Raw genomic sequence first — 18,095 nt, 5'->3', positions numbered from 1 at the left:
TTGGCCCCAGCACCAGGCTGGAAACACCTCCACAGCTTTATTGTTATTATCGTTATTATTGGTACTTCTATCACCCCCTGACAGATCTCTCTGTGATGGGCGGCCGAAACCCGTGCCCGCGGCGAGGAGGAAAAGCCACTCGAGAAACGCGTGGGGCTGCCCGGGAGCCGATGTCTTCCTCAAAAGGGGCTGGCGTTCTACACGTGTCGGTATCTTTACTAAATACTCGACGGAAGAAGGTGTCCGAAAGGGAAAATCTCGGCTAAAGAGAGAGAAAGAGACCTTCTCCTCTTTCAGTGGCTTTTTTTTTTTTATTATATTTTCTTGAATTGCCTTACTCAGGCATTTGGCAGATTTAACGTTGCAAAGGAAACAAAGAAAAAGAAGTAATTACATTTTTGGAAAACAAACAATAATTACACGATACAATCGGTATAACAGTAAGTGAAACACAGCAGCGGGAGTTAAAAACAATATTCTATCCATGGAGATGGGCTCCGCCGCTGACTCAGCGGTTTTGAATACTCCAAATTATCCTTACATCGGATTTCTGTAGCGCAGTTCAGCTGCAGTCTATTGGCTTTTAAATTAAAACATATCTCGCCGATTAGGCACGAGTAGCGTCTTAAAAAAAACAAACCACACACACACAAAAATCCCACAAAACAAGGAAGCAGGTTTCTCAAGGTAAAAATTTTCTGGTGGATCAGGAATACTTCATGAGCCCCGTTTCCCCATCTGTATGTCAAGCGGAGGAGCAGTGCTTGGAGGGGCAGCCCCTGCCTCTCGGTTCCCGATGCCCGGGGCGGGGGCGGGAAGGGAGCAGGAACGACTCCCTCACATCTGAACTGCTGCAGCACCTGTCACCTGGCGAAGTTGTGACTTCACATGCCCCGCGGCTGTGACTTCACGTTGGGGCGCATTATTCCATCACTGAGCCGTGTTGACATAAACATTCCCTCCCCCCCGCGACGTTCTACTCCCCCTCCCCCGGTTTGCCCGACTTTCACACGAGTATTTGGTATGATCTCTAAGGCAGCAGAAAAGTTGTGCATGTGTATTTATTTTTTTCTAACTAACGGTTTTTTTCTATTATTTTTATTTCCAACTGACTCAGGTTTATTTTAATCGAGAGCCCTTAGGACTAGTTGTAATGATATGAATGGTTAAAGTGGGAAGAGCTCAAGGCTCGAGAATACTCTCTCCTCGGAAGAAAATACCAGACATCCCAGAGAAACAGCCGTGCAGAGTGTAGGTCTTATGTAAACGGAAAGAAATCATAGGCTGTCGGTGTAATGTGAAGCATACGTGAAATCTAGCATTTGTTCAATCAGACCCTCGTTCTGCTTCCCATTAACTGCCAAATCAAAAAGGGGGAAAAAAAAAAGAAGAAAAAAAAAAGGAAGAGAGAAGAGAAAAAAAAGCCCTGATTGCAGCAAAATTCTGATTCCCACCTCTAAAACTTGTGTATCCCAGTGAAAAGTTTGGAGCTGTGCTGCAGCTCGGTTCTGGTACTGCCCTCAGGACTCCCAAATTCCCAGGCAACGGCCACACAAGCGATGATGACAAGAGCAGCAAATACGAGGCTCCGCGCCGCCTGCTCTGTTTGGAAGCAACCCCACCTATTTTTCGTCAGGCAACTCCAGACAGAAGTGGTAACTAAAGCTTTAAACCCTTTGGAAATTCCTTTCTGATTTAAGAGAGCCAGGGGGCTTTCGTCCTCTCCCTGCCGTTGGTTGTGAGGAAGGGCAACAAAAGAGGTAAAATGCCTTCTTCCAACTAACTGGCTCAGCGTTTCTTATGCATCAAAGGGAAAGCAAGAGCTAATCCGAAAATGACCACTTTAATGTACACGAACCCATGGCTACAGCAGTAGAACCGAGGGGGATTTTGAACTCTCCACCACAACAAAACCCTACACTTAATGTCATAATAACAGATATTAAACAAAGGGGAATGAAAGGATCTCACGCTGGGTTTTCTGCATTCTTGAGTCTAATTAAAAATATACAGAAAAAAGACATAGTTTGGGTCAAAATGGCATGAGAGCCGCCTTGTGCCAGTGAAGAGGCTGCAATTATCAGCTTAGAGGCCAGACCCTAGAGATCTTATTCTCTCTTCAGCTCCACGGGAGTCGAAAGCCAGTGCGGGGGTGAGGGGACAGATGCACCCGACCAGGGCTGGGGTGGCTTGGAGAAGAGGGCTGAGGGATACCTATCCTTTCCTTTCCCCTTTCCCCAGACTGCAAAGTGGAACTAAAACAAATACAGCAGAGCCCAGCAAGACTTTTTTTTTTTTTTTTTTTCTGAGGCCACTTTGACAGCTCTTCCATTCAAATGGAGCTGGGGTGTTTACTTAGTGTCAGGCTGTATGACTCTGGCTTCTGCCTTTGGGGCTGGTGCCCCCAGCTGAGAGGGGAATCCTGTGGTGAGCAACAAGTGCCCCGCATGACAATACCTTCCTGGGGAGAAAATACCTCTCCCAGAAGGAACCTTCTCCAAAACTATAGGCTAGAAGCTGGAGCCAGACAAATTCAAATGCAAGATAAGGCACAGGCAAGAGATTAACCACTTGAATAAGCTACTAGGAGCACCAGCAGTCCCATTCGTCCCTGTATTTTGGCAGAGATGTGGATGTCCACACTGGTAATGTGACCGAGTCTAATCTGAGTGATTGGGCTCAATACAGAGCACAACCTGCAATATGAGAGAGGTCTGATGAAACCCTTGAAGCTATGACTAATAAATGACTTCAAGACTTTGTGATTTGGTCCCTTATAAATATCCATGGTGCTATTTTGCTGGTATTGGTGTTTGACTGGTGTTTCTTGTATATAACAGTAAGCAAACTGTCTTTTCCTTTGCTCATATGAAAGCTAACCTCTTTTACTCCTTGTTTATTTTGTTTCCAGAGGAGCCAGACTTTGCCTGGTGTCAGGAAGATGAGTCTTTATCGAAGAGTAACCAGTGTTGCCACTCTCCATAGGCCCTTTACCACCTTTGAAGGAGACTTTCTTGGTGCCTGCAAGAATCTCAGGCTGCACCCAAGGTATTCCCATCCACCAGTATGGCAAGCAACGGGCAAGGGTTCCTTCAGCCAACACAGTTGAGACCTATGGATGGTACTCCCACCCCAGAGAATGGACATAATTGTGGTGGAAGTCAAAACAGAGAGAGAGGGGAGCAGTGCTTCCCTCATCCCATGGCAGCCACAGGGAGCAAAGTACACCGGAGCTCAGCATCCCTCCTCAACTGGTCAAATGGACCAATTCAGAGTGACTCAAGGTGTTGGATTTGGTGTATAAAGACATAGCACAGAGCAAGCAGCCCTGACTCTTGCTGCCAGCAAGACATGGGTGACCTGATGGATCTTTCTTTCTTAGGCTCTGTCTGTGCCTTGTCCTCAGAGGCTTCAGCTGCCCAGGTCGCCCTGCCTTAAAATTTGTCTTACATAGAGAAGGGTCTTCCCAGCTTGCCTGGTGAGACCTTCCTAACCTGAGGGCCTTTGCAAGAGGCCCAGGAAACCTTCCCCATAATTGCAGGGTACTCAGCTCAGGACTGTATGTGCAGTGCAATTATCGTTTACCAACATGGTGACTCCTACTAACCCTGCAGCACAGCTGCCTCGCTGGAGCTAAAGATTAAGTATTAATTATTGCCTGTAAATCCAAGAGGTCTTCTTCAGGCAACATCAGTAATGCTTCTGAGGCTGATTGTATGCTGACTTTTTGAGGAAAAGCTGTAAAACAGAGGTTTCTACTAACATCACTTCTCAGCCTGTAAAATTGCATAGGGGGGAGAAGAATATTTGGTATTTGAGGGCTTGAGCCAAGGCTTTTCACCTCCTGTTTTCTTTATGGCTTTTGAGTGACACCTATGAAGTGGTGTTTGAAACATTTATGTGCTGTTTTCAGCAAACACCTGGAGAGTGATCCTACTACACTTGCAGGGAGTACTGGCGGGACAGGAGAGGGAGGGATGCTGCAGCTCATTTTCCCACTGGCAAGTGTAGGTTTGCACCACTTATACCCATAGTGGTGTTTGTCTAGTGCACCCCTGGGATCTGAACCATGATATTTGGCTTTGCAGAGGTGCTCTGCACAGACTCCCTGGAATGAGCACTGCTCTGCATCCCTTCAGGATGTGCAGGTTCCTGCACTGGGCTGATTGAAGATATGCTATCAGGTCTGGCAAGGTGTCCTGGTTTTGGCCAAGACAGGGTTCATTTTTTGCAGTAACTGTGAGGGGGCATGGCTAAGGCCTGGATGTTATGCTATGTCACCTCACATCATTGGTGAGGGCAGGGGGAAAGGGACTCCCTCTCTCTTTTGGGGAGAAGTGGGAGAATGGCTTCCTTCTGGTCAAGTAAACATGGTGGACTGAGCAGTCTGGTATTGTTTACTGTCAGGGGCTTTCCGTGTAAATTCTTTTCTTACACTTTTTGTTATTAATATGGTTGCTCTTACTGTTTGTTTTCTTATCTCATTGCTGTTTCCAGTAAATTGTTCTTATCTCAACCCATGATCTTTAGCTTTTGTGCCTCCAATTGGAGGGGAGGGAGGGGAAGCAGAGCATGGTTTTAGCCAGAGTACTAAATGGAAGAATACCATTCCTAAACCACAACATAAGGGAAAAGCTGTACTTCAGACAGCCTGCAAACATCCATGTGTTCTGAGGCAGCCCTGATGCCAGGATGATTTTCTTTGTAGGTAGGTTGCTCAAGAGATTTAGGAATTGAGCAGGAAGCTATGAGCATGCCCACAGTGCTCTACCTGTGTTCTAAAGACAGGTTTAAGTGAAGCTCACAGCCTAAACAACTCATTTTGGAGGAGCTGAGGTGTGTTTCCTTAGTCCTTTTTGTGTGAGGCATGGCGTGGTGGTGTGAGTGCAGTTCTCATCAGGATGAGTACATTAAAAATAGCAACAGACAGATGGATTCGAAAATAAGAGCAATTTAGTGCAACAGCAGCAGCTGAGATTGAACAGCTATTCCTTGAAAGAGTGACTTAAGTAACTACCCTGTTGTAAACCAGTTGGACTCTCGAGAAAAGAACAACGGGGAAATTTTACTCTAACAATAAAACTATCATCATCATCACCTTAAAGGAAATGGTAAGTGAGAGCTGGAAGGAGCTTGACCATCTTTCCCAGGTTAATAGAATAATCTGGTTAATTTTGCACATATCTGATTAACATTGTGTCTAATTGTCATGCTGGTTGCAGTTCCATTGCCAGTATAATTTTGAAGCATTTTACTGTGTTTTTTGTAAAAAATTGCCCTCATGTGAATCTTGATTTATACATTACTCACTGGGAAGTGTAAATTTTCTTAACCAACACTGTAGACTGTAATTAGCCAAGCCATGAGAATAAATGCTGACAACATTTAGGGCCCAAACTCGTCAACTTTTCATTTTTATTAGTGTGAACACTCAAGACCTTCTGCACGGACACATTTTTAGTGGGGCTGCTCATTCACCTCTTGGCCAGTGTGATGACTTGGTGTGTGTGCTGGGATGAGGATGCAGGCGATCTACATCTTGGTGGGGAGACTGGGAACCACACTGGGACCTGGGAGACTTACACTGTTTTCTGTTACTTCTGTCATAGGGAATAGGTAGGAGGAAGTGGGATCATAACACAGTACACAAGTACTATTCTTTCGTTGTCTGTGTGAGGAATATAATAGATTATAACTAATTAGAACAGGCTCCTGTACTAAGATTGTTCTCAACACATAAGGCTGGCTGCTGTGGATTAAGTTGCAAAATATAACTTACAAGATGTTGACACCTGAGATTAATGAAATGTTCTTCACATTTTTGCAGTATAGAGGTTCTGGAATTACATTTACTGGGCTGTGCCTAGTTCTGTACTGAGAGCAATGGGAAACAGCTAGGTGTCTCTCTGCACTTTCAGGTACTTCAGTGCTTTAAAAATCTGATCCCTGTGTGCCTTGTGTCTATGTCCTTATCTTAAGATCAGCCTAACTGACTTGGAAGCAGGTGAAAATTTTACTAAAAATACTTGCTGGCCTGTTTCTAAGAATAAGTTAGAAAATAAAGACAAAAAGAGTACTTTAGGTCTGTGCCTTTTGAGTTTACATTTGTCAGGGGAGTATCTAATAAAGACATATGGAAAACTGGATTCTGCAGATGATTGATGGGACAGTGTGCACCCACTGAGTTCAGCGGGACTTGTCACTTTAGGAAAGCCACTCCTAAGCCTTGGTATTTGGAGATCTGGACAAAGAGGTTGAGCTGCCATGGCACTTGTGTCGTCCCTCACACCCTTACTGATAGATCCTTCTCTTTCTGTTTTATGGATAAAATTAATGAGAAGGAAAAATTCTCAAGGAAAGGCAGCAAACCCCACAACCCTGCACATAAATGACACCAAGGTTTGAACCCAAAGTGATGGGAAAGTCACATTTTAAGCTGTGCCTGTGTCCTGGATTCACCCTGTTGAGCGTGAAAGTAGTACTGTCACTTCTGATTCCCTCCTCGCTGTTGCCCAGGCAGTGTCCAGGGTGGGAACAGTTGCATGCATCCACTGCTGCGTTTCTTCCATGGCTGTGTCACATTTCTCTGTCTGCTCCTCAAAGGAGTTGTTTGCCTCTAACTTGATGGCCTCCCCCAGACCCAGTCTCTGATATTCAACAAGAATCTTTCTGGCAGAATGCAAACTGGCAGCCTTTTCCGTAGGGTCCTCTGAGGGACAGACAGACCTGTGGCTCCCCAACCGTTGCCCTTCGTCCTGTCCCTAAGCACCTCCTGTGAACTTCCAGGAAAGGACTCTGAACACAGCTGAGCAGTGTGATGTGTCTTGGCATCCCTGCCTAGGCCTCTTCAAAATGTGCTTCCCCTTGTTCATAGCAATCAGGCCATTTCTGATGATGGTTCAGCAATGCCTCCCAGGCAAGTGAGGGCATGATCAGTCCTTCTTCTTCAAATTTTGTTCCAAGTGAGTCAGAGAAGTCATCTAGCCAAGGAGAGGCTCTGCAAGTCAGGGGAGAGCAATGGCTTGCAGTGCTCACATGCCTCTCCCAGCTGTGCTTGGAAAGAGAAAATCGCCCCTGGAGCCACTGACCTGGTAGCCTGCTGGGGTGCTGGGGGGCATCCTAGCTTGTGGAGCATAATGTGGCCAAGCTCTGTAATTGCTTCTGTTTCCTTTCCACTATGTCTCCCAGGAAATTAGCTAGATGGACCCACTATCAGGGGGGTCTTGCTACCAGGAAACTTTGCCACTTTTTGGTTTTACCTAAAACTAATTGAAGAATGGGTGCTATCTATATCTCTTATGTGTTGGTCTAGTGTTATATTTCAGAGTCCCTGGCCCTAGGACTTTTGATATCTTGGGTCTAGGAGATTGCTGATGTTAGTCCTTTAGTGAGAGGGGAATTGAAGCACCAAGTTGTTAAAGGAGTTATTCAAGGTCAAACATCCCACCTGACACAGATCTGGAAAGAAACGCAAGCCTCTTGCCTTTCAAATTCTTGCATAAATAATTTTTTTCTGTTTCCCGCTGTAGAGTGGTATAGGGTTTCCAGTGCACTGGAGGAAATAAGCATGGTGTAGACATACAGAATAAAAGGAAGATATGAAAGAGTTTGCACTAGGGTGAGACTTTTCCAGAAACAAACTACAAAGCCCTTGTAATTGGTTTTTTAGATTACTGGGTGCAAAGGAGGATTTGTTCTGTATCCATGAATAGGAACATGAATTAAATTTGCTTTAACTAAATCCCACTAACATGTCAGTCTTGTGTGCTCGTATTCTTGATATCAGGATGTAGATTATAGATATAAACTCAAGACATGCAGAAGTTAAATATGAGGATATTGCAAATGCAAAAATGTAAGAATAGAGGTTTCCCATTCAACTTTTAATTCCTGCATGATGTGTGAATTTCTAGTGCCTAAATGGTGGTGGTGGGTTTTTCCTTCACTCTGCCTTTCCAAGATGCAATTTAAATGAAATTGTAAAATCTCCTGTCTTTTATCCCCAGTTCATCCAGTAGCAAGAGAATGTAAGAATATGCATAGAAAGAGGTGCCACCTGCAAGGCTTGTGCTAGCAGAAGTGTTTAAGCCCTGGTGGTCAGTGCTGCAGGAGGCACGGGTCCAGCCTTTTGTCAGTGCCAGTGCTGCCTCTGCAAGCACCGCAGGCGAGGATCCTCCTGCACGTCCAAGCGTTGCTCCCTCTGGGAAGAGCTGGTGGGTGTGGCATTCAGCAGCCTCAGCCCCACTGTGCAAGCCATGGATCAGGTTGTCTCTGATGGTTTTCTACCTCTCTGTATCTCTCAAAGAGACTCCTTGCAGAGCATGTGAAACCCTCAATTTTTGCAGCCCGGGCTGACTCTTCCTGTCTGCAGCAGCCACCACCACTGTTCCCCAGCCCTGTCTCCTGCCTGAGCTACAGTAAATGCTCTACTAGCACCAGGATAAATTGAAACGCCCACACAACCCAGGAGAAAGTCTGTATTTAGCATCTTTTCTGTTGTAGAAGGCAGCTCTGTCTTGCCTCCACTCTGTCCTGCTGACAGGGTGATATCCCCTCGGATCTGGCACAAGAGCCCAGGGCTGGTGCCAAACCTGGCTGTAGCTACAAGCCTGGCACCACAAGTGAGCACAGTGGGGATCAAGAGGAAAAAACCCTGAGAGGAAAAAAACCCTGAGAGTTAACTCCACAACATCATCATAAAAAGTATACATGTACAAGGGGCTAGCAGTGAGTTTGTATGTTCTATGGTGGGAACAAAGCTCTTAGTGAATAATGTACTGTAAATTCTGAGTAAGACATTAAAATGTCAGTAAAACCAGTGCAATAAGATTAACTCTGGCAGCTCCAGCTTGTGACCAGGCTATTTTTAATATTATCAAACCCGTTGTTCCCCTCCCATGTACAGGCATACTGTATTTTGCTCTTTCAAGTCAGAACATGCTTTCATGAATTTTTTTCTCTTCTGCTTCCTTTTTTTTTTGGATATCTCCACACTCTCCCCATCCTCTCATCAGGATGGTAAAATTGAGACTTTAGAGTTTCAGGGAAATTAAGATGCTTGTATTTTAATTTGCAATAGAGACCCTGATCCTATACTTTGAAGGCAGGCTCAGCATTTGATGTAAACCAAGAGAAACTGTATGCCTAGCTATGCTTGTACATATGGAACCTACAAATATCACTTGCTTATTGATCTGGAGTCTCAGCAATACCTAAGCATACGGAGAGTATAAGAACCATGAGAAAAGGCCATGGGAACAGGAAAAGCCTCTTTAATTCCACTTTCCTGCTTTTCCATCCTCCTCCCCCCATCCCCTCCTTCTGCAGCAGCAAGCCTAGGTGTCTGTGGAACTCATTTACATGGTTTGCTTCCATTGCCTACTCCCCTAATTTATTCCATATGTTTATTACCCTTTGTGTGCAATACTCCTGCTTGTGTTCCCTATTTGCTTATAATTTCCTAATTTTTCGGGCTCTACCTCCTATTGGTTTTTTTTCTTTGTTTGTTTGTTTTAATCTACTCTGCTCATCTGTGTGTGATCTCTGTGAAATTTCTGCTTGAAGCAAAGGTAGTAGCATCCATCAGTGCTACTAGGAACCTTGGCAAAGTGAAGCTCTTAAAGTGGTGCCTTGTTTAGAGGTACCATGCTGAAACTGCAGACAGGATGGGATCTACTGGGAGATTCAATCAGTACAAGCCCTGCTTCAGCAGGTCAACACTCTCCTTCTTCTCTGCTAATTTGAGAGCCATGGTTTTCTAGAATGAGCCCATAAGGAGAGGAAATACCACCTCTCAGCACATGGCTTAGTTTAACAAAATGCACAGCAGCTCTGACTCGACAGAAAGACACTTGGAATCTGAGAGTGTAATTTTGAGCCCAAAATTTGTTTTAAAAAGTAATAAATAACATTAAAAAGTATTTTCTTGCTGTTTGCAAGAAAACCATGGTACTTGCCACTGCTGCAGTTCTTTTATGCCCTGATACTCATCAATGAGGTTTTGTTTATGGGCAGGGACTGGGCATCATCTATGCCACGTCTTGTGGATACCCCTCAAATCAGACACATTGATGGAGACCCTGCAAGCATGATCTTCACAATACTTTCAAATGCTTGAGTGTCTAGATGCCCTAGGGGAGTGTTCTATGAGCAGACTTTCAACGAAACTGGCAGCTCTGTGCCCCTGCACAAAATCTGGTGATTCCAAAAGTCTTAGACAGAAGCAGGAGAATGCGGTATGTGATCATGGACACTGCAACAGACACAACTTTGAGTGTTTAGCTCATCTGTGGCAAGGCAGAAGTTGTCCAGGAAGCTTGTGAGAGGGCTGATGGACTGCAGGGTGGGATACACCTCTGTGGCTCTCACACCTGACTTGAGCTGCTGAGCCCTCACAAGTCTGTGATATGTCTCAGCAGCCACAAAGTCCAGCAGGCAAAGAGCTGCTGCTGAGTTTAGTTAGCAAGGCCTGTAACTCATGGCTGTAAAAGAACAGAAATTAATTTTTATTTTTTTGTTTAACTATGGTGAAACAAGCAGTAAGTATGGTGTGTGTGCACACAAGTATAGGACCATATTAGCAAATTACTAGTTAGTTTCTTAGATATAATCCTTGGTTTTCTTCCCAATGATGCATGAGTACAAGTCTGTGTGTTCTTTTTTTTCATGCTGTCTTCAGTGACTCTTCTTTCCAAAAGGATGGAGGTGATTGCCTCAGTGATGGCTGAATTCTTTATTTAGAAACACCTAAAATTGTCCTTAGCTTTAAACTTGAAAGTCATCTGTTTGACTGTGGGATCAGCCCCATGGATTATGCATGTGCTTGCACACCATCACTTGTCACAGTATTGGGTAACCTCTTCATATATGTCTCATATCTATATCTCTATCTACATCTCTAGCAAGATCTAGATCTAGTAAGTATGTAATTTCCAAAGATGCAGTATCATACAGATGTAGATAAGTGGATAGGCACAGACACACATATATAAAACCAAAGTATACAAATATACTTTGTTGGAGAATTCTGGCTGGAAAGTCTTAGAAAAACCTAGATATGCTTAAATACCAAGTATCAGTATCTCCCAAGGCATATTCTGTGGATTGATATCCACTTCATTGTTTGTGACTGCTCTGCAAAACAGGTGCCTTTAGCAGTGAAGCAAAATTTCATGGGGCTCAGTTCCCTCTGAGTAGGACTTTGCTGCAGCTATAGTGATGAGTCATGAAGGCCAGGGATCAGTGCACTGCATGCTGGTACTAGGGTACTGGCATTCACTGGTGGCTGCACAACCCAGTTCACCTCTTTTTATCTCATACTCCTGAAGGTATTGGGTGCTAGATTTCTCAAACACAGATGACCCTTGGAATTATTAACAGAAGTAATTATTGTCACACTTGTACCCAAAACAAGATGTTGATTTCTGACATTGTGCTTATTCCACCTTCTTGATTCTCTAGAGAAACTGGAGAACTAAGTAGCCTGACCCTGCTTGGCAAAGGTGGGGACAGACCATTGCTGCCCATTTGCTCCCTCTTGGTTCCTGAAGCCTCAACCAGCCAGCAGCTTAGAAGCACTGACTAGGGGTGCCCAGCGAGGGAAAAATCATGGGGGTGGATGGAGGGCATCCACAGGGGAAACGAGACTTTGTTCTGGAAGGAGGGAAGAGAGAGACAGCAGGGAAGAGATGCCCAAAGTGCATATGAGCATGTGAGAATCACCACATTGCTGGAGGTCAAAGGGACCAACAGGTGAAATGCTGGTGCTGCAGAAGTCCAAGAAAGTTTGGAGTCAGAGTCCCAATTCCTCACTCTCAATACAACCAAATATTTATATCTAGGTATTTTCTTACTTAGGATGGAAACGTATCCTCTTTCACTATTGCTATGGGGTTTCTATTGAAAACAGCCTCCAAGGAATTACTGTGGCTTTTGGTTCAGGGACTGCATCTATGTAATATTTGTGTTGCCTCTGACTTGAGCTTAAATCCCTGTGAGGAAATGGAAGGCGTTTTGTGTTCAGCTTGATGTCAAGCTTTTTTGCCTCTCAATACCCAATGGCAGCTCCCATCAGGGGTGTCCTTTGTGCCTGAGGACTTGTCCTTTGGGGGTGTCTTTTGTTAAAAGGGGCCCAAACAGTGCTTGCATGTAAAAAGCAAATACTGTGGTTGTATAAGACACAGGGAGAAATGTGCTTTTCTGGGTAGTGGGAAGGCATGAGGTATTTATGTGGAGCACAGCTTGCTTTTGTGAAGCCAGTGGGCATTAGCCTGGTTCCAATTCACATAACACCACAAATTTTAGCTGGGCCCTGCCACCCACCACTCCTCACAGCTGGTGTTACACATCTATGTGTCATATCTCAACACCCGCTCCTCCATTTTTGGGAGAAGAGGCCATCTCCTGAAGTCTGACACTCTCACTCGTGCCATCCTGCCTGTCTGCTGGGGCAGGGCATGATGCCTGGGCTGCACAGGGGCATGGGGCATCATCTGGTGGGACATAGCCTGCTCTAGCCACCGCTCCTGGCTCTGCTCCCCAGATTTTCCACCAAGCACAAGTTTCCACGTGCTAGGGTCACCTACACCTTTTTGCCAGACCAGTTCTCTCTTCCCTCCTCACCCCCCATCGTGGAACAATGAAAACCACCATAACATTTTTTGTCATCCCACAGAGTTTTGCTGATCTACACAGGTGAAAATCTGACCTGCTGTTCAGATGCTTGTTGGCAAACCCACATTGATAATTTTTACTTTGTTTCATTTAACACATCAAATTGAGGCTAAGGTTTTCACCCTTCTGTTTTTTTAGCAGTTACTGATTTTACCATGTTTGCTTTGGCAGTTAAAAAAAAAAATCAACAGAAGGATTACATTTCAGTGGCACAACACCCTAATCCTCAGGCAAATGATTTGTCCAAGCTTAATATGAAGTACTTAGGATGTATTGTTTGATGTAAACACTAGTTCTAATAAAATGGTGCCTGAGGTACAGTTCTTCAACTTGTAATACCCTATTTGCGTTGGCCTGTACACATTGGATTTGAAACCATTATGATAAAATATATCCTTCTTTAGCCTGATAAAAAAAAATTAAAAAAAATCCACAGAAAACCACAGCATAGGGCCTACTTTCCAAGGAAGGACACTGAAAGGAGCAAGGAGCCTCCTGCGGGCACTGCAAGCGACGTCAAACAGAATTATGCCCCATTGTTCATGGGGTACATTTGGGGCAGAAATCAGCTCTCTGTGGGCAGTGCATGAGTCTTGGTCTGTTCTGGAGCATCCTAGGGAAAGAGGTTCCCTTACCCCATAGCTCCATATTGATAATCTGGAGTGCCTCTGAAGTTCTTCCTGGCTTTTCCCTGACTCACTCCATCTATTTGAAATTATTTATGTACAGTAATATAAATATGCTCCAGGTGTGACCACAGGTCTTACTGTAATGCTGGATTTTAAAGAATCCATCAGAAGGACTGGCTGATTAACTAGTGAGGGGCTGAGGGCACGGGGGCAGGAACACAGTGCTGCAGGCATCCCTGTGCAAGTCAAGCCCCATTGAAGAGCAGCCAGCTTAGCACCAGCAGGCAAAAACGTTCAGCATGTCAAGACGTTACATTTGTCTTACCAATCCATTAATACACCAGTGACAGAAAGTCACGTCCAGTGACCTCCCCTGCTGCTTGTACTACCTGGATTCCCATGAAAGGTTTTCCCTAAAATATGAGGAAACCCTTGGTTTTGGCAGCGTTATAGCAGAGTGTGGCTCCACTGCCACCTGAATGTCTTTTACAAAGGGGTAAATACCAGAATTTTGGGTAGGTTTCCTTCCTCTCATCCAGCTGTGGCTTGTTCAAAATACTGCTGTCTTTATGCCAGCCTTTAAAGCCCTTTTACTGAGCAGGCTAACAAGGGTAACGATAAACATGGCGAGGATGCACCTTTCAGGGAGATTCCCTGTAGTAGAAATGAAGATTGAGAGAAAAATTATTTAAAGAAAAGAGGGGGTGAGGAAATGCCTAGAGACTTTCCCCTGTACAAGGAGGGAAAAAAAATTTACAGGCATGGATGTTAGGAACCAAGTACACTTATTAACAGCTTGTACAACATGTCGAGTAGCTCCCTATTAAACAGCAAAAGTGTAGAATGATTTAGTCAGGAGAATATGGAAATGGCCTTCACATGACTCTGTGGTAGAGATTCCCAAGCTATACAAAGGTCCTTCTGCAAATTCTGGGCTTTCTTCTCCCTTGCTGGAGGACAGCTCTGCTCAGCTGTAGGGGTCTTCCCTGCTTGTGCTCCACTCCTGTCCCTGCTCCCACTGCCTGTGGGTTATCCATGACAAGAGCTAGCCTGGATATCGAGAGTTGTTTTTGCACCTCTTGGAGAAACATTTTCCTTCACTGTAATTGTGATAGGTTGATTGTGGCTGGATGCCAGGTGCCTGCCAAGACAGACTCCCCTCCTCAGCTGGACAGGGGGGAGAAAATACAGCTAAAGGCTTGTGGATCAAGATAAGGGCAGGGAGAGATCACTCACCAGTTACTGTCACAGGTAAAACAGATTCGACTTGGGGAAAATGAATTTAATTTATTTTAATTTTTACCAATCAAGTCAGAGTCGGATAATGAGAAAATACAAACACATCTTAAAACACTCATCCTCCCTTCTTTCCAGACTTAACTTCACTCCCGATTTTCTCTACCTCTCCCCAAAGCAGCACAGGAGGATGGGAAGTGGGGGCTGCGGTCATTTCGTCTCATGCCCTCTCTGCCACTCCTTCTTCCTCAGGGGGATGACTTCTTTTACTCTTCCCCTGTTGCTGCATGGAGTGCCTCCCCCAAACCTTGCCATGGAAACCCAATACAGCAATCTTAAAACATCCAGCAAGCAGGACCTTTCAACACTGATAGAATAGCTCCTCCCTCTCTGGATCTGCCTTGACCAAGCAAGAAGACACCCAGAGTATCCCAAAGGAGGGTGCTGAGACAAGTCATGGAGGCTGGGAGGGAATAGCTTAATCTGCAGATGTTACAATGCCACTGGGAAGCAATTACACTGGTTCCCAAGTAAGCTTTTCATCTGCAGTGCAGTACATTTAAGGATAGAGATGTTACTCTCACTTTAACAATGATTACTCTGCACCATAGGGTCAACAGACAGCTTTACTGCTTTGGGCTCCCCTTTTCACCTCAAATTTTCTCGTGTTTCTAGTATTATGCAGTGAGCGACATGGGACTCACATTTTTGCTCATCAGGGAGTGGGTTGTGCCTTTCAGCCTCTTGAAAACAAAGCTGAGAGTTATTCAACCTGCCCTGCAGTCACCAGTGGTGACAGATAGGGGGACTTCACTTGGCACAAAGGTTTCAGGTTTGATGGGAGATGAGTGGTACCACACACCTTTGTAACATTTCTGCTTTCCCCAAGAAGATACCTAAGCATTAGTTGTGTGTCGAGAAAACGTTCAAGTTTCTTACTCAGTACCTGGAGTTAGCTCGTGGGACAATCTCATGAAAGTTGAGCACAATCAGATATTTCATTTTCCTGGGCTCAGCATCTACTGTCACATGCTGGGTAACTTAGTTGAGACTTTGGATAGAGCACTGTAAGAAATGCCACCCGACGCTTCTGGGTGTCTCTGCACCCCATCACACATTAAAAGAGGCCTGACTTGTCCTACTTGTCCTAACTAAAGTGTGTGGGCTGACACAGTTGAAAAAAAGAAAAGGCAAAAGAGTTAACCTCTTCCCTTGCTTTAGGTTTACTCTTGTGGAAGCTGAACAGATTTCTATCCAGGAGGGGCTGGTGAGACGAAAAATGCAAACAGCATCCATTCTTTCTCCCCTCTCTGGAGCTTGGTTTCACAATCAGCCTTCCAGTGAAAATAGAAAAGGGTGCGAAAATTCAAGAAGCAACAACAGACAATGGATTTCTACCCTTTCTTTGGAAGACACCACTCAAGTCACTTCCAGTTTTGCCTTTTGCAGCTACTCATAAACAAGCCTTTTAGAGGTGCCTTTTCCAATCATGTGATATGACCAATTATTTGCTGGTTTTGGGAGTAATCTGGCAGAGTGTTTTGGGAAGGTAACCAGGCTTCAGGATTTGCTAAACTGTCATGAGACACCCTATCCCAGCTCCATCAAGGTGACGGGAGCTGTTATTGCTGCTGGTCAAGGCCACCATACTCACAGAGCCTGGGCACTCTGGGAGTGAACCTGGGCAACACCACCAGGCTTAGGTCCAAAACCCTGCCTAGGTGACATGGGGAACTGCACACACTGATGACCACGCAGATGTTGCCACCACTTTTTACTTCAGCCCCATGTGCCCATGGCTGGAGGTTGCACTCCTGAACCTATTGCCAAGCTCGCTGTGACCTGGGGTGCATTGCAATCTCTGTATATCCGCTTAGTCATTTTTAAAACCAGCACAGCAATGCTTAGCCCCAAACCTAGTAGGGAATTACACACGGAGGCTGATCAGATAAAAACTGTGCCTTCCACTCCGGGAGAAGGGGCTGAAATTACACCATGTAATTATAATGTAGTTAACCTGTGACTGTGCTTTATATATTTTTTTTCCCTCCAAGCCAATTATTACTAAAAGTCTAAACTCAGTATGACTGAGTTGTTTATCACTGCCCTGAGAGGAAATCATCATCTGGCTTCACACTTCTCAGAAGCCAGGTACACTACTTACCTTATATTTACACTGTCATTAAGATAACATTATTATTAATTCTGCTATTTTTCCGGTGTTAGCGCAATACTGTTGGTATTAATAACACTTAATTCAGCTCCTCAGTTCCTTAGGAGGAATCACAGCCCATGGTTATTATTAAGCTTGCAACTGGGTAATAAGCAGTTTGTCCCAGCAAAATTACGGTCTTTACAGCGAGGTGGCAATAGACCATGGGAGCCTCACCTGCTTGATGAAGCCAGTTGAAAAATATTCCCCTGGGCTCATTGAGCTTTGGATCTGTCTCCCTGCAACTGAAAAGAGCCAGAAGGGAGCACAGGATCTACAGCCTTGCTAAAGCCAAGGTTTCAGCAGCCCCAGATGGGGTTGCTGGTGTCACTTGTGATTGTGGCCAACATGCCTCAGCAACGGTGAGTCCCAGAAAGGGGCTGACAACAAGGACAGAGACTTTGCTATTGCTAACTTATGCAATAAAGGGTAGGAAAGGGGAAGGCAAAGAGTACTGTGAGGGCTAGTGGTGGGTCCTGAAAGGCCACCTCTCGCATCAGCCCACAGATGTGATGGGCTGATGTGTGTGCTCCTGTCACATGCAGTGCCTGTGTATGTGCAGACACTGTAGTGGAAAACTAGGGTTGGGCACTGGGAATGAAAGTAGGGTTTGATCCTTCAAAATATTTCTCATGGATTATCCTTTGAATCTGCTCTTTGACAGATTATTTTATCTGCAGAAGTGTAAACTGCACTCTGGTCCTGCAGGAGTTTCTGTGGAGTACATTTTTCCTGGATGATTTAAAAAAGTGACAGCAGATTACTGTGGATGTTCTAAGTTCCCAAGCAAGGATACCAGCATGACTTCAATTGCGACACACTGGGAGGTATGGCTGTACATTCACAAATCTTACATTGTAATTTATCCCCCAGGTGACCTGAGAAAAGCAGCCTTCACCCCACTCCCCTTTTCCTTGAACTCCTTAGTCTGCTGCCAGCTAAGTAATCTACATGACAGAAGTTTATGAAAACATTATTTTTTGCTAATTCATGTTTTTTCAGCCCTTCTAAACATAACAATTTTTCCCCAAACAACTCCACTTGAAATCTGCAAAAATCAGAGATACCCTTTCCTCTATGCCATCAGATATGAAAACACATTTTTCTCTTCCATGCTGTTAAAAACCTATCTATTTTGCTCTCAGTAGCTAAGTGCTTGCTGGTGCTTCCTTGTACAGAAATCAGCTTTGTCTTCACAGCCATTTTCACTCCAAAATGCCCAGGCTGAGCACAGGGTTCTGTGCAGGGTTTATTAACAAAATGCCCCTCTCCCACCACTGTGCTGACTCCTTGCAAACCCAGCAGTGGGCAGAATGTGATCAAGGAAGATGCACTGATAGATGCAT

General features: G+C 44.8%; 1 long non-coding RNA gene across 4 annotated transcripts; it reads left to right on the top strand.

Annotated features, from left to right (window-relative positions):
* The first annotated feature begins 969 nt into the window (after nt 1-969).
* Nucleotides 970-17,570, top strand: LOC113952286. 4 transcript variants are annotated; one of them, XR_003529495.1, is made up of 5 exons: nt 970-1,021; nt 1,118-1,251; nt 1,477-1,760; nt 2,912-3,048; nt 4,089-4,184. It is a non-coding gene; the product is annotated as an uncharacterized LOC113952286 (long non-coding RNA). The 4 variants fall into 4 exon arrangements; XR_003529496.1 differs by lacking the exons at nt 970-1,021; nt 4,089-4,184 and adding an exon at nt 17,458-17,570 and having other exon boundaries at nt 1,030-1,251; XR_003529494.1 differs by lacking the exon at nt 970-1,021 and having other exon boundaries at nt 1,030-1,251.
* Nucleotides 17,571-18,095: the final 525 nt, after the last annotated feature.

This window comes from Corapipo altera, unplaced genomic scaffold (assembly GCF_003945725.1).
Source record: "Corapipo altera isolate COAL_440 unplaced genomic scaffold, ASM394572v1 60, whole genome shotgun sequence".
Lineage (NCBI taxonomy): Eukaryota > Metazoa > Chordata > Aves > Passeriformes > Pipridae > Corapipo > Corapipo altera.
Note: the sequence above shows the minus strand (reverse complement) of the source record. Positions and strands in the feature narration are given on the sequence as shown.